Genomic DNA, 22,976 nt, shown 5'->3' on the forward strand with positions numbered 1-22,976 from the left:
CTATCCCAGGAGAGGTTCATCCATTTTTGACTGAATGACTTGGCTGGAGGGCTGAGCCACCGAAAACCTAGTAAGGTCAACAAGCTACAAGGGGTGTCTGGAGCAGGTGAGCTTGAGTGAGTGTCCCCATCACAGAACACGTAAGGCCTTTTCTGACACTCTCGCTCATTTTCAGTAGGGATTCCCATAAACACCCCCGAATTTTCCTTTGAATCTCTGCTATTCCAATAACTCAAACTCCCATCCTTGGGGTTATGCTTGACTCTCCCTTTTCCTTCCCTCCTCACATCCAAGCTCTTTCCAGGAATACTTGTTTCTCCCTCAGTAATATCTTTCTATAAAACTCCCCTTTTCCCCACTCTCCACTACCAAAACCTTGGTTCATACCATGATTCTAGCTTCCCTATCCTACTGTAACCTCCTCCATTCCAGTTCCCCTCTTCACCCTTCAACCTCCAGCAGCTAAAATCCTATCCTGCTGCTCTGATCATGCTTAAGTTCCTTTGTGGACTCTCTCTCTTTTCACATATATTTTGAACTCCATGAGTGAAGTCCTGACCCCAGTGAAGGCTACGGCAAAACTCCCCCTGACTTCAATAAGGACGGGTTTAAACCTCCTTTTGAAACACTGCACCACTCTATCCCTGCTTGTAGCTCATCTCGTCTCTCCCCTGCACTTTGCCTACTTTTCTCATCTAGTTTCTCCCTTTCTCTTCTATTCCCATTCTCCCATCTGTGCCTATATTTACTGAAAGCTATATACAGGATGCATTAGGCCCACCAGCTTTCCAGATACATTTTAGATCAGATGATTCCAAAATACTTTCTTTATCTATGGATGGTCTGAACTAGTGAGATAAGGCATTTCAGTATCTCATTTGTGGTATTAATATATAGTGTCGTATCATGACCGGGGCTTGGGCATCCAGGCACAGTGGTCAGAGCAATGGTATAAGAATGTCCATACCGGTCATACCAATGGTCCATCTAAGCCCGGTATCCTGTCTTCTGACAGTGTCCAGTGCCAGATGCTTCAGAGGAAATGAACAAAACAGGGCAATTATTGAGTGATCCATTCCCTATTGTCCAGTCCCAGCTTCTGGCAATCAGAGGTTTAGGGACACCCAGAGCATGGGGTTGCATCCCTAACTATCTTGATTCTGGCAATGATGGACCTATCCCCCATTAACTTATCTAATTCTTTTTTAAACCTAGTTATACTTTTGTCCTTCACACCATCCCCTGGCAACAAGTTTCACAGGCTGACTGTGCATTGTGTGAAGAAGTATGTCCTTATGTAACACTTCATTATTCATTTTCTACACATCATCCATGATTGTATAGACCTCCATCATATCCTCTAGAGTCATCTCTTGTCTAAGCTGAACAGTCCAAGTCTTTTTAATCTCTCATATGGAAGCTGTTCCATTCCCGTAGTGATTTTTGTTGTCCTTCTTTGTGATTTTTTTTCTAATTCTAGTCTTTTTCTTTTGACATAGGGTCACCAGAACTGCATGCAGTATTCAAAGTGTGGATGTACCATGGATTTATATAATGACATGATTATATTTTCTGTCTTATTTTCTATCCCTTTACTAACAGCTCCTAACATTGTTAGCCTTTTTTTACTGCCACTGTACACTGAGCAGATGTTTTCAGAAAACAACCAATGATGACTCTGAGGTGGTCAGGCCTAATGGCCAGAGCAGTGGGGTCAGAAGCTGCACCAAAGGTCAGAGCTGGAGTCAGGAACCAGAGCCAAGAGTCGGAACTGGGGCCAGGAGTCCAAGAGGTAAGTCCATCATTATGGCTGATGGAGAAGTCCACTTTGTTGCACAGACACTTCCTGGAACTCCTCCTGGGCTTAAGTAGGGCGCCTGGACCACTCAGGCGCCATAAGAGAAGCTGTCATTCATCTTCCAAGGCAGTACTTCCTGAGGTATTTATCTCCACAGGGTCTATGTGGTAATTGCATGCAGGCCTACCATGGCTGCCAGGAAGTGGTGCGGAGGCATCAGTCACCCTTACCCTACAGATCCAGCTTCCAGTCCCATCCTCACAGAACCTCACATCATGGAAGATTCACTTCAAGCTATAGCATCAGAGCACCATTCACTCAGTATTGCCACATCATGCTCTTTGTGAAGGATGTATGTGGGAAAGGTATCATCACATTGCTTTGGAAGTCGTTTGGAGGCCAAAATGTCCATCAGCTCTGAGCTAAATGTCAGCCCATTCGCACTGAAGCCGCTTGTGTATCACTCACCTGGATGTCCTATGCACTGTGGCCTACTGAATTAAACATAGGCTTAGAAACCAGCATACCAAGGCTCCAACCGTGGTTCAGACAGTGCTTTTACTTGTGCTATTGGGCAAGTTACTTAACTGCTCTGTATTTAAGCATTCCCCCTCAGTAAAATGGAGGATAATGCTTACCCACCCATGTAAAGAGCTTTGAGATCTACAAATGAAAAAGCTCTATATAAAGCATAAACTATTAAGTTCTCTCTCAAACAATCTCCCTTGAATCAGTTCTAACCTCAAATAGTGCTATAGGGAAAGGTGAGAAGGCTTAAATAAAGGGAAAATGCATTGTTGAAGTCATTTCTGTCTAAGGTCCTATCGCTTTGCTCTTCGTATTTGTCTCTGGCCTTCCTTACTGCCCTCCCACAAATTATCCTTACTAGTGTTTTCCCTTTAAGTGACTTTCACAGCTGATCACTGGAGGCATACTACTCCCCTCGACTGGCATCTTTATCTGCATACAGTATGGGATTAATGCAAATAAACCAGCAGTGCTACTCACTTGATTGTTGTGGTTTTCCATCTCTGACATGGTTACAGCAATAAATGCTGGAGAACACTGACACTCCCTGAATGCTTTCTTTTAACGATCCTCACTCACTTCATTGGCAGGTTTTGCAACACCTCTTCCTTCTTTGACATTTAACTAAAATTTTGTTAAAAATTTAAAAATAATAATAATAATAATCAGAGGTTGAGTGTAACAAGCTCTTACTTTTTGGATTAATAGTTACCTCCCAGAGCCCCAAATAATTATAGTTGAAATGAGTCACCTGCTCTGGGAAAGGCAGAGAACAAATCATTGACAGCTGCAGAGCTGTTCTGTTGGAGACATTCTGACATGATTGAGATCACTGGAAAAATATTGCTCCCTGGAATCTTGGGAATTCAGAAAAGAGTTAAAATCCAAGAAAGAGAAGTAGGGACTGGGTAAGACAGGCACTGATGCCTAAAAGCATTGAGAACAATTCCCAGTGAATGCACCAAAACTTTTCTATGGAGTTTTCTTAAAGTTTACATGGACTTTACATTTGGTGTCTATGGAGGAGTATAAATGACTGCAGACTGGCTCCTGAAGGCAACCTTTGAATGCCTTGTAATTAATCTACAGGGCATGCTCATTTTGACATGCCTGTGTACTGTATGCATATGCATGTCAGATCTGCTGAAAGGTTGTAGGGAGGCACTACCGGAAATGAAGACACAATCTTGCTATAGAGAGAGACATTTTAGCTATCTCCATTTGTATCCGGGGGTGGGGGGGCGGCAATGCATGATGGTATAATGTGATATAAAGGTTTTATTTGCACATGTTTGGAATAGCAGCAGCATTCACGAGTTGTGAACCTGCAAATGAGCAATGCATGTCATCCCAAATGACAAATAAAACATGGGGCAGATCACTCACTGTGGGGAGGGTAAGAGCATAGGCCTCAGCACAGGAGTAACTTTCACCCCAATGAAATGGAGGGGGGAGTGGTAGCAATGGTCAGAATCCACTAGGAAAGGGGAGAGAGAAGCTTTCAGAAAAGGCAAAAGGCCAGGTTTGCATCATCACTTCCCAGTCTGGCAGCTTTGGATGCAGCCAGCCACAGAGAGCTGCCACAAAGGAATTTATGGCTAATTTGCAACTGAAACAACCAGTCAACCAGAGCATTTTTTAAGGTTGAAGGATGCAGTGTCTGCACGTAGGTGAATTCTGATAACGCAGCTGTTGCAGACTCTGGAAAAGAGCGTTCGTCTGGGCAGGAAGCCTCATTATGTGGTTATTGCAAACGAACAAAAGGCTGCCATGGAGCCCATTCCTCCTGAGGAGATGAGGGAGGAGCAGGAGGGTGTTTCTGGGAAATGCTGGCTAAAATGAAGTGGTTTAGCAGGAGGAGTTTCACAGCAAGCATTCATATTTTTTCACCCTTTTTATGTTACAGTAGCAACTGCAGACCTCAGTCAGTTACCAAAGACAAAGCTCAGATGCTTTCTGGTGGGAAAGGAAAATAAGTTTTTTCTGCAAGGACAGAGGCCACGCAGAGGTTTGTAGGGTTGGGGCAATTCCCATGTTGTTGCCCTCCTACTGCTCATCCAGAACAAGCATCAGCAACAGTAAATACACCTCCTGTAAGACTGTCCCTGTTGAGATGTCTCTTCTAGCTGAGGCAGATATGGCAATTCCTGCAATATCTTTGTGAGATCTTACTGTGTTAAGTTTCCATGTATCATTGTGGGCCAGGTATTTATGTAATTCCTCTAGGGAGGATGATTATAACCCACCAGGAATTAAGAACAGCCAGAGAGGGAGGTGCAGAAATTAGGCAAATTTCCCCAGGTTGTAACAGCTCCAGAGAGGTTCTACCATTTGGCTACACTTGTACATACTTCTTCAATCTGAAGTCTCCAGAAACCAACTAACACAAGGAAAGACTTTTGGATAAACAGCCTGAGTTTCAACTAACTCAGGGCTTTTTCTGATCTAGCAAACAGACAGGGGCCCCCCTAATCCCTCCTGGTAAGGCTTGGAAGGACTTTGGTCTACAGAGGCCCCATAAAACTGATGAGAGACTGTTGCTAAGCTTTTAGCATGTAAATGGGAATTCAGGGAAGCATGCCTTCCCCTTAAGAATAAATGTGCTTCCTTAGAAAGAGCAGCGTGATCAGGGTGTGTCATAACCTTAGTCCCAGATTTGGACCTTAGCGTCCAAAATATGGGGGTTAGCATGAAAACCTCCAAGCTTAGTTACCAGCTTGGACCTGGTACTTGCTGCCACCACCCAAAAAATTAGAGTGTTTTGGGGCACTCTGGTCCCCCTGAAAAACCTTCCCTGGGGACCCCAAGACCCAAATCCCTTGAGTCTCAAAACAGAGGGAAATAATCCTTTTTCCCTTCCCCCCTCCAGGTGCTCCTGGAGAGATACACAGACACAAGCTCTGTGAATCCAAACAGAGTGACTCCCCCTCTCTGTTCCCAATCCTGGAAACAAAAAGTACTTTCCTATTCCCCCAGAGGGAATGCAAAATCAGGCTAGCAAATCCAACACACAGATCTCCCCTGATTTCTTCCTCCCACCAATTCCCTGGTGAGTACAGACTCAATTTCCCTGAAGTAAAGAAAAACTCCAACAGGTCTTAAAAGAAAGCTTTATATAAAAAAGAAAGGAAAAATACATACAAATGGTCTCTCTGTATTTAGGTGACGAAATACAGGGTCAATTGCTTAAAAGAATATTGAATAAACAGCCTTATTCAAAAAGAATACAAATCAAAGCACTCCAGCACTTATATTCATGCAAATACCAAAGAAAAGAAACCATATAACTTACTATCTGATCTCTTTGTCCTTACACTTAGAAACAGAAGACTAGAAAGTAGAAACTACTTCTCCAAAGCTCAGAGAAAGCAGGCAGACAGACAAAAGACTCAGACACAAACTTCCCTCCACCCAGAGTTGAAAAAAAAAATCCGGTTTTCTGATTGGTCCTCTGGTCAGGTGCTTCAGGTGAAAGAGACATTAACCCTTAGCTATCTGTTTATGACAGGGTGGCTCCAGGCCCCAGCGCGCCAAGCGCATGCTTGTGGCGGCATGCTGCGGGGGGCGCTCTGCCGGTTGCCGGGAGAGCAGCAGGTGGCTCCGGTGGACCTCCCGCAGCCATCCCTGTGGAGAGTCCGCTGGTCCTGCGGCTCCGGTGGAGCATCCGCAGGCATGACTGCGGGAGGTCTACTGGAGCCGCGGGACCGGCGGACCCTCTGCAGGGACGCCTGCGGGAGATCCACCGAAGCCGCAGGACCGGTGAGCGGCAGAGCGCGCCCCGCGGCATGCCGCCGTGCTTGGGGCGGCGAAATGGCTAGAGCCAGCCCTGAGTGTGATATAACAGAGGGGAGGGGGAATTAGGAGGGATGTAAACTGTTAAGTGGTTAACCAATAAGTAACAGTCTTACCATTAATATATTACATTTAGTGTTTAAAACAGATTGGCAGCACCCTGGACCCCACCATGTGAGAGACCAGGAAGTGGCAGCCCCAACCACGACACCAACCCCTGCTGGGTGGGGATGGGTGACAGATCCTGACCCTTGCTGGGCAGGGCCAGGTGGCAGCCCCCAACCCCAGACTCAGACCAAACCCTGCCCATAAGACTGTCTGTTTTTTGTTGTTAGTAAAGACACTTGACAAAGATAATATATATGTGGGCTACATTGTGAACTCATTAACAACTAAATGATTAACCAATATGATTTTAATAGTTTAAATAGGTACTTTTAAAAACAATATTTACATCCCTGGTTCATAGCCTGCCAGGAAAAACAAAAGTGCAGATTCTGGCATCACTGCTGGGTGCCATTGAGCTGGGCCCATGCTCAACAGGGCCATCCAGAGGGGGGGGGCAAGTGGGACAATTTGTCTCAGGCCCCACAGGGGCCCCCATGAGAATATAGTATTTTATAGTATTGAAACTTCTTTTTATGGAAGGGGCCCCAAAATTGCTTTGCCCCAGGCCCCCTGAATCCTTTGGGCAGCACTGATGCTCAGAAGGGGCCCTGACCTGCTCTGCCTGCACTGTGCCCTGAGACCCCACCAGCCCACTCCCCCGCCCCGCACCCTGCCCACCACTTGCTCCTCTCGACCTGCCCAAGGGCTCTTCTCCACCCCTTGGCCTCATCTGCCGGCTTCTCTCTGCCTCCTGGCTGGACCTCAGTGCACCTTCAGCTCCAGGCAGTCTCTGCTTCCCACCACCTGTCTCCCTGGGCCCTGGGACTGATGCAGAAGCCTGGCCAGCTGGGGGGGAGGGGAACAGCGTGGGGGGCTTGGCTGAACCCTCCCAGGCAAGTGGGTCCTGAGGGAGCCCGGGTAGGGCAGGCCTGGCTGATCGCGCCACTTCCGAGGGGCCAGAGTTATTCCCTGCCCCAGGACACTGGCGGCTCAGCCCAGAAGACACAGTCGCCTCCCAGCAGGGCCAGTGACTGGGGCCAGGAGGCGGGGTGTCGGGGAGTGGGTCTCTGTAGGGTCTTGGGGTGTGCTGGACTGTGAGGGGACAGGGAAGATCTCTGTGTGTTGGGGCACTAGGGAGTAGGGGTTCTATGTGGGGTGCTGGGCAGTTGTGGTGGAGTGCAGGATGCTGCGCATTTGTGGCAGGGTTGAGGTGGGGCTAGGCATAGCAGCTCGGGGGGTGGGAGTTGGCCATAGGGAATTGGCGGAGGGTGTTCGGTGTTGGGCAGGGGCCTGTGTGGCGTGGCATGACATGGGCCCACCCCAAGGGGAAGGGACATACTTGCAACACTGGACTGGGTGGGCCATTGTGCATCTGGCAACTGCCAGTTTGTAATTAGCACCCTCGCACTGAGCTGGGCGAAGCGGGGCTGCCCCTGCCATGCCATGCACCATTGCCCCTGGCTGGGCCCTCGCTCCAGGGACTGAACCCCCTGCGCCATGCTCCATTGCCCCCACGAAGGCCCACAAACATGTTTGGCACTGGGCCCACAAAGGGTTAATCCAGCCCTGGCTGGCCTGTCTAGGCAGTCTGAGTTGTGAGGAATAATACAGTGTATGCAGGGAACTGTGCAGCCTGAAATAACACCAGTCAGGAGGAAGCTAGATGTGGATCTCCTCCAAGATAGGTGATGGCTGAGGAGCCAGGGCCTAGAGTAGGTATCCTTGCTAGACCGGGGAGGGGGAATACAGGTGCAGTTGCCCTGAACTCTAACACCAGCAATCCCACATGGGTCACTTAGCCATCATATAATGTAGGAAGTAAGCAGCAAATGGCTGGGGTGCTGGCTCTCGGCACCCATGCTAAAAGGGTTCGGCACAACATAATCATAAAATTAAAAAGGCAATTTCATCACAGAATTACGTATATACTTTAAATGTTAGGTTTAGTAATCCCCCAATATGGGGTTTAACGTTTATTTTAGTTTTGCACATTTTCAACACTTTTAGAACAAAACAAAAACCATTTAGCAACCCTTGTCTCCTCTCAGTGGTTTGAGCCTCAAGTTAAGCCTGTGCATTGATCTAGTCCTGCCTCATAGTACATCCAACGCCCCCTCCCCCAAGGAAAAACCAAGAATGAAGGGTTTGAAATCCTTTTTTAAACACTTTCTCATTCTACTGTAAGTGGCATCTAATTTTGGCACCGCAAGTGGGTGGAGCTTTGGAGAGTACCACTATGTGAACACCCAATCTTAGGCCTGGTTTGAGCAAGTGGCTATTGCTGCTGATCTGATTAAAGCACACAGTAGAGAAAAAGCTTAGTCTCAGCAGGAATAATGTCTGCAGGCAACCAATATTGTCTCTCCTCCTACCCACCTCACTGCCCCCATCAGAGACCAGAAATCCTCCAGGGCAGAGATACAGTCTTGGAGGGGGACAGAAAAGAGAACTGTTCAACTGAATGCATTTATGAAGCTGTGAGGCTTTAGCAGCATGACAACCACTGCCGTCTGCAGTGCACTTTCATGGGTGTTTTCAGACTTGACATTAATTGAGGTCAGTGTGCTCACGTGAAGCAAATATGAGCTTTTAACATGTTAGACAAAAAGCTTTACTGTATAACATTCTGCAGATTAATCAACCAGGTGGTTTTTATTTATTTCAACCTTTGAAGAGATGTTTTTATAATTCAGTTTCTCACTGTGCTTGAAGGAAGTTAGTAAGAGTAGAAACAGCTGGATAACATGCTTAGTCCAAACTGCTTCCTACATCTCAGGGGCCAGGCACCCATGCGCCATCTGACCCCAGGCCATAAGCCAAAATCACCAGGCTCTCTACACTATAGTTGTGGGTTGTCAGTAGAAAAACCTTTGCAATATCCTTTGCAATCTCCAACTCCAGAAAGGGGGCAACAGCATAAAATAGATGTAATATCAAAATAAAAAACACAAGGGGCTACTGTCATTTCTAACTTCAGTGGATCTGCAAAGAATTTTTATTCTTTTCATCAGAGTGCTACAGAATCTAGGAACCTGCTGAATGTGGGTGCAGTTTGCAATAGAATATACAGGGTTTTAATAACTGCAAATAAATAGATATATGGAAGTGTCTGCATTTTCAGATTGGTGTAGCAAAAAGTGTACACACTTAAATCAAAATGGTCTGCACCCACTGAATTCATTTCTGGAAAAAAAAAATCAAGCTACTCTGGTTTGCCTGTAGGTGGCTAAATATTGAATTAGGCCTTTAACTTTTAAGAAACTTCATTTGAAAATGATGGACTGAGCTTTTAACACATTATTTTTCCCCTTTGCCAAAATGGGGGAAGTTGATCGGTTTCCATTGTAAAGTACGTTATGCAGTTTTCCACGGCCATGGTATACAACACAGAAGCTCACTTTTCAGAATACTGTTGGAGGGAGCATGAGTAAAATCCTAATTGTGACAAGATGAGAGATTTTAACAATGTACAAGCTATGGATAAATTTTATGCAGCCTGTTTCAGAGATTTCAAGGCTAGAAGGCATCAGGATGATCATCTAGTCTGACCTGCATAACACAGGCCACTGAATTTCAGCCTGTAACTCCCACATCCTGCCCACGGACTCAACTGAAATGTGCCAGAATAAAATAAAAACCCAAACACACACACACCATGGATAAAAGTTATTTCTGCAAAACCTTAAGATTTTCCAAGCACTTGAGAATCCTAATCAAATCCTTTCACCACTGATAACTTACAGGAACATAAACTAGTATTACAGCTGGTGTGGATTGACTAAAGTGGGATTGGCTCTAAAAGGAGCATTATTTCCTCCTATTATAGCTATTTGACAGATATCCTAGTTATTTTTCAATACATGTGAAATATGGGTTTAATCTTGCTCTTGGTGACCCTAAAGAAAAAGGCATCTCTGTTTTTGGAGCCTGGAATACAGATGTCGTAAATGAAGAGACAGATGCACAAAAGAAGGGAATTTTCATTTGACTGGGAGATCTTGTCTGACAAGTGTCAAATAAATCATTAGACGAAATACAGAAAAAGCCTGAATGCACTTAAAATGATCTGTTGCAGAAATAGCACAGGATACATTTATTTTGAGAGATAGCTGAATGTTTAAGTGTGAGGTTATCACAGGCATTCAATTAATGAAAGATATCTTTTAATAAGTATTTTTGAGTATTAAACCATCCACCTATGACTGATAAAATCGAAGGATGGCAAGCTTTCACTGCATATATGCCTAAAATACAGCCATGTGACAGGTACTCTAATCTGTCCTATTCATATTTGATAGCGAGTGAAATTAATGTTAAAATGAATTATGAGTCTTGTACTTGAATAGCCAGAGTCTGGAATTAACACCCCATTCAGGAAAATTAACACAAAAAAACCATTGTGGTTGGCAGGAAAAAAAGGGTACATTCGGCCCTTGCAGGATGTTGGGGGTAATAAGATGCAAAGATGGAACAAGAAAACCAGGAACTGAACTCTATTCCAAAGCAGTGAGTACAATCCTGAATGGATATGAGATCCAGCCAGGAGGCGTGGCTTGAGAGACACGAGGGGGCACCAGGCTTGTCTGGTACGACAATTGTCACAGCCCTGGGGTTAACTGCACCTCTGCCCACAGGGGTCAACTCCATGGGTTCTCCAGTCCTGGAGCACTCATGAAAAAAAAAATGGTGGGTACTTAGCACCCACCGGCATCCTCCCCATCAGTATCTCCCACCAGCAGCCCCGACAAGCAGCACCTCCCCCTCTCCCCAGTGCCTCCCCCTCTCCCCACTGCGATCAGCTATTCGGTGGCATGCAGGAGTGCTGGGGGGCAGGGGGTAGGAGCAAGAGCAGGGCACGCTCAGGGGAGGGGACAGAACAGGGCAGGAAGAGACGGGGCAGGGGCAGAGTGAGAGGAGTCAGGGCAGAGATGGGCACTAGGGAGAAGGGGTGGAGTGGGGGTGGGGCCTTGGGCAGAGCCAGGAGGAGCACCCCCAGCACATTAGAAAACTGGCGCCTATGCCTCTGCTGCCCCTTTCTATGGCCTCTTCAAAGGTGCCCCTTAGAACTCAGACGTCTAGCTGCCACCTTTCTCAAGCAGGAAATCACAATCCTCTCCCTCCAGCTGAGAATTTTAGGGCTGCTATCCCCGTGCAGTTCACTGTATTATTTATCCCAGTAGGTCTGACTTTCGTTCAGTACCTTCACTTCTGCTCTCTCTCAGGGAAAATGACAGAGTTAACCAGTGCCCAGACAACCTTCATAAAGCACAGTACATGTATTTAGGATAAAAGCATCACAGGGAAAACATTTATAACCCAACAAACCATCTTCATGCACACTAAATGTATCAGGTATTAGCCATCATCAGCATGGGCTCCTAGGAGGAGACACGCACGCAAGTTTATCAGTTCCAGAGCGAGTCTGTTCACAAGTCAGATCAGGCTGAGACTTTCCACAGTTTGGAGGGGTTTATTTCCCAGGCCTCATAAACCAGGATCAGTCATTGCTACTTCCCACAGTGGGCAGGCCATTCATCTAGTTATAAGCAAGACAGTCCTCTTTTGCTAACGTTTGTCCCCTCTCCAGTACGAAGACAAAACCAGATGTGGTTTTGTCTAGTATCACAAATTGGGGATGCTGTTCTGAAGCGTCTGCTGCCCCTCCCCCACTGGTGTGCACAGTGCGTGTGAGGTTACACCAGCAGGGGCAGGGTCATGACATTCCCAAAAGTACCAGAATCTCCAGCCACCTTACTCCCCTCTTGGCAAAGCTACAGAGAGCTGGATATCTGCATAACCAGTATTGGAGATTTGTATTAATTACTGACCCAGAGTGATTTTAGATTCCACAGAAAACCCACTCAGTGAGGCAGGAACGTAAAGGTACATGTTATGGTACATGGATACAGCATACAGATATTGACAATCCCACATACCCATCGTGTCTGGCACATCTCAATATAACAGTGTGACCAGACTCACCGTCTCGGAGCACCCTAAACAGGAAGACCTGGTGTTGCAGCACTCTGCCTCAGTTTTGCCACAAAAGTTTTTTACCTACTCTAGTCATATAGTCCAAGCTACTTTAAAGAATTCCACACCTCTCAGGGTAACAAGTCTAACAAAAGCACAAAACAAAGGACTCTTCAGCTCAGCTGGCCTCAGCTGAGATAGCTGGCCTTCTTCAGAGGCAGACCTTAGCTGGGATAGCCTATCTCAGTGTCCTCCAACAGGTAGCTGGGCTCTGGTCCACTCAACATCATCCTGTAAAGGGCTCTGGCAGGTCACCATCTTCATACAATCCTTACTTCCTTGCCCCCAGGTAGGAGCTATCATAACCTTAGTCCCAGATTTGGACCTTAGCGTCCAAAATATGGGGGTTAGCATGAAAACCTCCAAGCTTAGTTACCAGCTTGGACCTGGTACCTGCTGCCACCACCCAAAAAATTAGAGTGTTTTGGGGCACTCTGGTCCCCCTGAAAAACCTTCCCTGGGACCCCAAGACCCAAATCCCTTGAGTCTCACAACAAAGGGAAATAATCCTTTTTCCCTTCCCCCCTCCAGGTGCTCCTGGAGAGATACACAGACACAAGCTCTGTGAAACTACACAGAGAGACTCTCCCTCTCTGTTCCCAATCCTGGAAACAAAAAGTACTTTCCTATTCCCCCAGAGGGAATGCAAAATCAGGCTAGCAATCCAACACAGAGATCTCCCCTTGATTTCTTCCTCCCACCAATTCCCTGGTGAGTACAGACTCAATTTCCCTGAAGTAAAGAAAAACTTCAACAGGTCTTAAAAGAAAGCTTTATATAAAAAGAAAGAAAAATACATACAAATGTGCTCTCTGTATTAAGATGATACAATACAGGGTCAATTGCTTAAAAGAATATTGAATAAACAGCCTTATTCAAAAAGAATACAAATCAAAGCACTCCAGCACTTATATTCATGCAAATACCAAAGAAAAGAAACCATATAACTTACTATCTGATCTCTTTGTCCTTACACTTAGAAACAGAAGACTAGAAAGTAGAAACTACTTCTCCAAAGCTCAGAGAAAGCAGGCAGACAGACAGAAGACCTCAGACACACAATTCCCTCCACCCAAAGTTGAAAAAATCCGGTTTCCTGATTGGTCCTCTGGTCAGGTGCTTCAGGTGAAAGAGACATTAACCCTTAGCTATCTGTTTATGACACGCCCCCCAAATTGCAGACAGTGGGGAAGCTCACTGGCGGCGATTTCCTTCTAGAACTTGAAAATAAACAGATTAATACAACACATACACCTTTACATATACTCCTAAGTATATAACTAACAGACTTCGACATTTTAAGAACACTTTTTAACTACTGAATTCTGGGAAACTCTCACGGGAGAGTGCATCAGCTACTTTGTTAGAAGCTCCTGTGATGTGTTGAATTTCAAAATCAAAATCTTGGAGAGCTAAACTCCAACGAAGAAGTTTCTTGTTGTTCCCCTTGGCAGTATGAAGCCACTTTAGTGCAGCATGGTCAGTTTGTAGTTGGAACCGCCGTCCCCAAACATATGGGCGTAGCTTTTCCAGGGCGTACACAATGGCATAGCATTCCTTTTCACTGACTGACCAGTGACTTTCCCTCTCAGACAGTTTCTTGCTGAGAAACACGACAGGATGGAAGTTGTGATCTGTTGCTTCCTGCATGAGCACTGCTCCTATACGACGCTCAGATGCATCTGTGGTTACTAGGAATGGCTTGTCAAAGTCCGGGGCCCTGAGCACAGGGTCAGACATGAGCATCGCCTTAAGCTGGGTAAAGGCCTTTTGACACTCATCAGTCCATCTAACGGCATTTGGCTGGGTCTTTTTGGTCAGGTCGGTCAATGGGGCAGCGATTTGGCTGTAGTGTGGTACAAATCGCCTGTAGTATCCGGCCAAGCCTAAGAAGGATTGGACCTGCTTCTTGGACCGTGGGACAGGCCACTTTTGGATAGCATCTACCTTGGCCTGTAGGGGGTTTATGGTTCCTCGACCCACCTGGTGCCCCAGGTAAGTCACTCTGTTTTGGCCTATTTGACACTTTTTGGCCTTAACAGTTAGTCCTGCCTGCCTGATGCGCTCAAAGACCTTTTCCAGGTGTAGTAGGTGTTCGGGCCAGGAGTCTGAAAAAATGGCCACATCATCGAGGTAGGCAACTGCAAATTCTCCCAGTCCAGCTAGTAGACCATCTACCAGCCTTTGGAAGGTGGCGGGTGCATTTTGAAGGCCGAAAGGAAGGACATTGAATTCATATACCCCCGCATGGGTGACGAATGCTGACCTCTCCTTGGCAGGTTCATCTAGCGGTACTTGCCAGTACCCCTTGGTTAAGTCTATTGTAGAGATGAACTGGGCACGTCCCAACTTCTCCAATAGCTCATCGGTGCGTGGCATTGGATAGTTGTCCGGACGAGTTACCGCATTTAGCTTACGGTAGTCCACGCAAAAGCGTATTTCCCCATCTGGCTTGGGTACCAGAACCACTGGAGATGCCCATGCACTGGTAGATGGGCGGATTATACCCATCTGTAGCATGTTCTGGATCTCCCGTTCTATAGCAGCTTGGGCATGAGGAGACACTCGGTAGGGTGGGGTTCTGATTGGGTGAGCATTACCTGTATCAATGGAGTGGTATGCCCATTCAGTCCGTCCTGGGGTGGCTGAGAACAATGGGGCGAAGCTAGTGCACAGCTCCTTGATTTGTTGCCGCTGCAGACGTTCCAGGGTGGTTGAGAGGTTCACCTCTTCCACGCCACCGTCTTTTTTCCCGTCGTAGTAGACACCGTCAGGCCACTCAGCATCATCTCCCTGGACTGTAAACTGACAAACCTGTAAATCTCTGGAATAGAAAGGCTTGAGAGAATTAACATGGTACACTTTAGGCTTTAGTGAGGAATTGGGAAATGCTATGAGGTAGTTTACAGCTCCCAGGCGCTCTTGGACCGTGAATGGCCCTTCCCATGATGCTTCCATCTTATGGGCCTGTTGCGCCTTCAAGACCATAACCTGGTCTCCTACCTTGAAGGAACGTTCTCTGGCATGTCTGTCATACCAGGCCTTTTGCTCTTCTTGAGCATCCTTTAGGTTCTCTCTAGCAAGGGCTAAAGAGTGTCAGAGGGTGCTTTGTAGGTTGCTTACAAAGTCCAGAATGTTAGTTCCTGGAGAAGGCGTAAACCCCTCCCATTGCTGCTTCACCAACTGTAATGGCCCCTTAACCTCGTGACCATACACAAGTTCAAATGGTGAAAACCCTAAACTGGGATGTGGTACAGCCCTGTAGGCAAACAGCAACTGCTGCAACACTAGGTCCCAATTATTGGAGAATTCGTTGATGAATTTTCGTATCATGGCCCCCAAAGTTCCATTGAACCTTTCCACCAGGCCATTGGTTTGATGGTGGTACGGGGTGGCAACCAAGTGATTCACCCCATGAGTTTCCCACAGGTTTTCCATGGTCCCTGCCAGGAAATTAGACCCTGAATCTGTAAGGATGTCGGAGGGCCAACCTACCCTGGCAAAGATGTCTGTTAAGGCCAGGCACACAGTGTTAGCCCGGGTGTTGCCTAGAGCTACTGCTTCCGGCCATCGGGTAGCAAAGTCCACTAAAGTCAGTACGTACTGCTTTCCTCTGGGCGTCTTTTTTGGGAAAGGGACCAGAATATCCACAGCTACTCGCTGAAATGGGACCTCAATTATGGGGAGTGGCTGGAGAGGGGCCTTGACCTGGTCTTGAGGCTTTCCCACTCTTTGGCATACCTCACAAGACCGGACATACTTGGCAACGTCCTTGCCCATCCCCTCCCAGTGGAAGGACTTCCCCAACCGGTCTTTGGTTCTGTTCACGGTTGTAGGGTTTATGGTCTGTGTGCCCCCTGGGGTAATCGTTCCCCTTGACAGTAGCTTTCTTGCTTTCTGCCAGTTCCATCCATTTGGCTCCAATCTCCCCCGCCTCAGCGATATCTTTGGGATTTCCATCTTGTATGTACCGTGTGATGTCTTCAGGAACACCATCCAAGAACTGCTCCATTTGTATGAGGAGGTTCAGTTCTTCCAAGGTTTGAATGTTGTTTCCTGTTATCCAGGCCTCATAGTTTTTTGCAATGTAGTAGGCGTGTTTGGGAAATGACACCTCTGGTTTCCACTTTTGGGTTCTGAAGCGCCGACGGGCATGATCTGGGGTTATCCCCATTCTGTATCTGGCCTTGGTTTGAAAAAGTTTATAGTCATTCATTTGCTGCTTAGGCATTTCAGCTGCCACCTCTGCTAAAGGTCCACTGAGCTGTGACCTCAATTCTACCATGTACTGGTCTTCGGGAATGCTGTACCCAAGACAGGCTCTTTCAAAATTTTCCAAGAAGGCCTCGGTGTCATCACCTGCCTTGTAGGTGGGAAATTTCCTGTGCTGTGGAGCAATAATTGGCGCCGGGTTGTTAGGGTTGGCTGGCACATGCAGCCCAGCTTTTGCCAACTCCAGTTCATGTTTTCTCTGTTTTTCCTTCTCTTCATTCTCTTTTTGTTGTTTTTCCATTTCTTTTTGGTGCTTTTCCATTTCTCGGCGGTGGGCCAACTCTTCTTCTTCTTGTTTCCTTCGGTGGGCGAACTCTTCTTCTTCTAGTTTTCTTTTGTGTGCTGCCTGTTTGATTTGTTCTTCTCTTTCTTTCATCTCCATCTCTTTTTGTTTTATTTCCAGTTGTCGCCTGTGTTCAGCTTCTTTGATTTGCTCTTCGGCCTCAATTTTTGCCTTAGAAGTCATGATTCCTGTTTTCTTGTGTTGGGGTGCCCTCCGGTGTTTATCTTCTGAACTGCAGGCTCTGTTGCCTCCTGGAGTCTGCCTAGCAACAGTGCTTTTTTCCTTTTCTCTCTCTAGCGTAAACTAGAAAAACCACTTTATTTGCATATATATATAGTGCTGGTAATGACTCTCAATGGGAGTGCTATTGTGTGACAAAAGACCCTTAACAGTCTGGTAATGGCTTCTTGCTTAACATGCAAGCCACAAACTGCCAGAGAGAGCAGAAAAAAAAAATTCTCTCTGGTTCCCTTTTTAAAACCAACTGTTTCTCTCTGCTAAAAAGCCCTTAGCAGAGAAAAGAAAAATATAATATTCCTACTGGCTTCTGGATTCTGTCTATATCCCACCCGCTGCTACACCATATCACAACCTTAATCCCAGATTTGGACCTTAGCGTCCAAAATATGGGGGTTAGCATGAAAACCTCCAAGCTTAGTTACCAGCTTGGACCTGGTACCTGCTGCCACCACCCAAAAAATTAGAGTGTTTTGGGGCACTCTGGTCCCCCTGAAAAACCTTCCCTGGGACCCCAAGACCCAAATCCCTTGAGTCTCACAACAAAGGGAAATAATCCTTTTTCCCTTCCCCCCTCCAGGTGCTCCTGGAGAGATACACAGACACAAGCTCTGTGAAACTACACAGAGAGACTCTCCCTCTCTGTTCCCAATCCTGGAAACAAAAAGTACTTTCCTATTCCCCCAGAGGGAATGCAAAATCAGGCTAGCAATCCAACACAGAGATCTCCCCTTGATTTCTTCCTCCCACCAATTCCCTGGTGAGTACAGACTCAATTTCCCTGAAGTAAAGAAAAACTTCAACAGGTCTTAAAAGAAAGCTTTATATAAAAAGAAAGAAAAATACATACAAATGTGCTCTCTGTATTAAGATGATACAATACAGGGTCAATTGCTTAAAAGAATATTGAATAAACAGCCTTATTCAAAAAGAATACAAATCAAAGCACTCCAGCACTTATATTCATGCAAATACCAAAGAAAAGAAACCATATAACTTACTATCTGATCTCTTTGTCCTTACACTTAGAAACAGAAGACTAGAAAGTAGAAACTACTTCTCCAAAGCTCAGAGAAAGCAGGCAGACAGACAGAAGACCTCAGACACACAATTCCCTCCACCCAAAGTTGAAAAAATCCGGTTTCCTGATTGGTCCTCTGGTCAGGTGCTTCAGGTGAAAGAGACATTAACCCTTAGCTATCTGTTTATGACAGGAGCAGTCTGTGCACTCTCCTCCTCTCTGCCGCTGGGCTTTCCCCTTCTTAACTCCACTAACCAGCACAGGCGTAGCAGCGTGAGCAGGGGTGAAAGTAACTTAAAGGACTTACCAGTACGCTGGAGTCCTGAGTGGGCCATGGCCTCAACTGGCAGAGGTGGGGCCTCAATGAGAAGAGGCGGGGCCTTTCAAGATTTAAAGGAGCCCCAGGGCCTTTAAATCACCCCGGAGCTACCAGCTGCAGAGGTGGCTAGGAGTCCTGGGGCTCAGAGGCAAATTAAAGGGCCTGGGGCTCCGGCTGCTGCGGGGAGCCCCAGGCCCTTTAAATTCCCACCAGAGCCCTGCCACCACTAGGATAGTGATGGCAGGGCTCCAGTGGTGATTTAAAGGGTCCGGGGCTCCTGCCACTGTGGGGAGCCCTGGGCCCTTTAAATCTCCGCCAGAGCCCTGCCGCCGCTGGGGTAGCAGTGGCAGGGCTCCAGCAGTGATTTAAAGGACTGGAGCTCCAGGACCTTTAAATCCCCTCCCAAGCCTGGCTGCTGGAGCTCCAGCGGTGATTTAAAGGGCCCAGGGCTCCCTGCGGTGGCTGGAGCCCTGGGCCCTTTAAATCACTGCCGGAGAAGCCGGTCAAGTCTGGCACAGCATACCAGCTATTTCCGGTATGCCAGACTGGACTGGCTTACTTTCACCTTTGAGCATGGGGCTAACTGAACAAGGCTGACTAGCCCCAGGCATCCGGGCCTTTGAAGAGGCAGGCCACCATGTTACAAGTAGCCTCGAAGTGTCCACTCTTCGAAGGCCTCATTTTTGTCACAACAACCTCCCAGGAACACCAAAGGAGTATAAAAAATATAACGAGGCTGAGAAACAAGAGAAGGGGAGACACCTAATACCAAACTCTGCCTTGCTGACAGGTTAACCTGCCCTTAGGGTAAGAGAAGAGAACAGCAGCATTTGATAGATGTGTTTGAATTTTTTTTTTTATTCACTGTAACTAAATTTAACTCTGACCCCTAGCCTATCTATAGTACAGGGGAGTTCAGACTAAATATCTTACGTGGCCCATTCATTTGGTTTTAATCTGATCTTCTCCATCTATGGTGAATAAGAATAGTTTTCAATTCAGCATTTGGATCAGAGTGTTGTTTGGGAATGGTACTTAAGCCACCTCAGAAAGGTGGAATAACCCTTAGAAGTTAGAGGAGGTGAGGCAGGGAGAGTATCTGGAGCCCAGCCCACTGGAGATTCCTGATCAACAGTCCATGGAGAATGGAGTCCTTTCCCCATAGGGATGTTGTTTGAGGGACTGTAACCTGAAAGATGCTGGGGAAATACCAGTGATGAGTTCAAGGAGCATGAGGTAACAAGCAAGATAGTCAAGCGCCCAAAATATGAATATTGTGGAAACCCTTCTCCAAGTAAATGGCACCCAAAGACAGGTGTCCACATCACAAAGCAGCCACCAGCCCAAGAGTGCCAGTGAATCAATGCATACAGAAACTGTCAGATACTGACCTCTTGGTCAGGCCTGAGGCACAGTGAAGGCAGACAATGGAAGAAGATGGCCTACTGCTGCCAGTACCTGCTCTGTGGATAAGAAAGGAGGTCAGATAAAGAGCAACACACTCAACTCTAAGGAGGAATCATATTTAACAATACAAGGGATAAAAAGTAGTTTGATATTCTGGCAAGGGCAAAATATTTAGACAAGCTAATTTAATGAGCCAGAGTACAGGGTACCAGAATATGAAACCAATGTGCCCCTAACTTAGTTTTTTGGTAGCTTAAAATGGCCTGTCTTAGATACCACTATACTGGATCACTTTCCAATTGCTTATTCTTTTATCAAACAGTGTGTGTTTCACTTTACAATCATTTAATGGGAGCAGCCTTGATGCACCATGACATGAACTTCAAATTTAAGAAAGAACACAAGTAGTGTTACTTACTCACACTGAGTAGTACTTTACTCAACAAGTATTAACATTGAAATCAATGGGAACAACTCCTGGAGGAAGTTACTACTCAAGTGTGAGTAAAGGTGGCATGATCTTGCCCTCAGAGATTTGGGTATATACAAGAGGGCTTTCCCCTCCACACCGTACTATTTGACTATTAGCAGTAAATATGCCCAATGGCTTGTGATAAGATGTTAGATGGGGTGGGATCTGAGTTACTACAAAGAATTCTTTCCTGGGTGTCTGGCTGGTGAGTCTTGCCCACATGCTCAGGGTTTAGCTGATCGCCATATTTGGGGTCGGGAAGGAATTTTCCACCAGGGCAGATTGGCAGAGGCCCTGGGGGGGTTTCGCCTTTCTCTGTAACATGTGGCATGGGTCACTTGCTGGAAAATTCTCTGCATCTTGAAGTCTTTAAACCATGATTTGAGGACTTCAGTGGCTCAGACACAGGTTTGCTATAGGAGTTAGTGGATGAGATTCTATGGCCTGCATTGTGCAGGAGGTCAGACTAGATGATCATAATGGTACCTTCTGACCTTAAAGTCTAGGACTCTATGATTCTGTGAAGTAAGTCACTGTCTGAACATCTGCAGATGTGACTGCAATGCAGAAAGAATATAAAAAAATGAAAATTGCTACAAAAATATATTATACAAAGGATGGAAATAAACATAAGAAACCATGAAAATGAGATGGGAATGACAAGCTGGGAAATGAAGAGAGTAGATTAGAGGTACATTTTACAAAGTGCAGGCTAGTATGTTTCAATGCATTAGTAGACTCAAGCGGGAGCTTTTCTTGTACTATGAGTCAGCTTTATTATCTACTTCCTCAGTACATGCACGAAGGAATCCAAGAGACAATGGTTCCATTCTGATGTAGTGCTCTAGAGCAAGGCTTCCGATATAGGCCATTGTGGTACTCAATGAATGTGAACAGCTGGTGCTCTCTCTTTTGGATTCAGAACATACTGTGGAATCAGGAAGGTCTCTTTTGGAGCAGGAAGTATATTAGGCACAAAAGTTCATTAAAATAACCCTTGTAGCTTGATATTTTAACTGAAGGGAGCAGAGAGCTTCTGAAGACCTCTATGTAAGCTCAAAAGCCTGTCTCTCTCACCAACAGAAGTTGGTTCAGTAAAAGATATTATCTCACTCACCTTGTGTCTCTAATATCCTGAGACCAACATGGCTACACCACCTCATACATGGATGCAGAGATGTCATTCTAGTGCATATCATACTGTTTATGTTGTACAGGTAGGACTTTCAGAACAGGCAGTAAAGTTGTTACATGTTTAGATTCTTACATTGTCCACTGTATGTTGACAAGACTTCAGTGATCTCAACGGAAACAGGAATATGCTTAAGTTGTGTATATAGGGTCTGTTTGTTAGCCAAAGGTGAGGACCCCAGGGGGAGGATCAAAGATGGTGGTTATTGATGGTCACCATGGAGAGAGAAAAATCAAGAACTTCAGGGAGGCAGTGCCAGGAATAATTAACAGCTGCAGTACAAAGGTCTGTAAGTCATGGAAAAGGCTGCAGTCTCCCTCCCCAAAGAGTGCCACAGAAGAGCAGGCAAGATCATCATGCACATAGACAACCTGAATATTCCAAAACCCTCTTAAAGGTTTAGGGCTAGATTGGTCCTTTAGGTGCAGCGCTGAGACTCCAGTAGCTGTAACTGGTTGTCTGATACCATCTCAATCTCCTTCACCGAGCAGAGCTCTGGCCAGAGAGAAAATCTGACCCAAAGTTTTCAAAAGTTGTTTAATATTTGAACATCACAGTCTTTGCCTTTCAGTCTTCAAACTGTCTAATCCTACTGATCTTGAGTATTGAAATTGGACAGTATAGCTGGCACACCACAACCAAAAGCAGTATTTGATCTCAGTATTTGACAAGAGGACATCACTGAGCATTACAAAGGTGCAGAAACTTGCTTGGCAACTTACAGTGGCTGCCATTAAGAGTCACTGTTGATAAGATGTTAACAAATAGTGCTCTCTAATAAACAGTGGTTCTTTCCTGTTTTTAAGAATATGGTAGTATCTCAGATGCTGCTGTTTACTTTTTAATAGTGACTACTGTACAAGCACAATTAAAACTTTTCAAACATTAATTAAGGCAATCAAGTATTTTTCAGAGTTATGAATGCGCAGAAAGTCTTTCTTTCCTCCCACTGCATTGTTTGTGGTTCTAAAGTATTCCATTGTGTGATCTCTCAGGATTTACTGAGATTTACAGCTTAAAATATTGTGCCTGATGAATAAGAAACTGATTTAAGAGGAGCCTCAAACAAATGTCTTTGGATTGGAGTGGGGGAATACAGTACATTTTGGAAGCAAGTTTTAAACAAGTACAAAGAGGGCAAAAATCTGACTTTGAAAAAAACTGAAAGCGTGAGCCAATACATTGTTATTGTTACTCCTTTTGACCCAAATATCCAATATTCAGGGTCTTGCAGGTTGTTTCTGTTAGGAGGTGAAATTGATGATTTAGGCTCACGCAAACCTGTTTATTTACTAAGAATGTACATAAAGTCCTATTTCATATGTACATAGGAGAAATCAAACAACAGAAGACAGTTTCTTTGCTCACAGTTCCAAGCCTCTTTCCAGACACCACTTTACCCAAAAGCTCTGTCTTTCTCAGCTATTTCTCAGGGTCACTTATAAATTAGGGTTACTATATGTCTGTATTTCCCTGGACATGTCCAGCTTTTTAGTTCTTAAATCGCCATCCAG

This window comes from Gopherus flavomarginatus, chromosome 8 (genome assembly GCF_025201925.1).
Source record: "Gopherus flavomarginatus isolate rGopFla2 chromosome 8, rGopFla2.mat.asm, whole genome shotgun sequence".
NCBI classification, from domain to species: domain Eukaryota; kingdom Metazoa; phylum Chordata; order Testudines; family Testudinidae; genus Gopherus; species Gopherus flavomarginatus.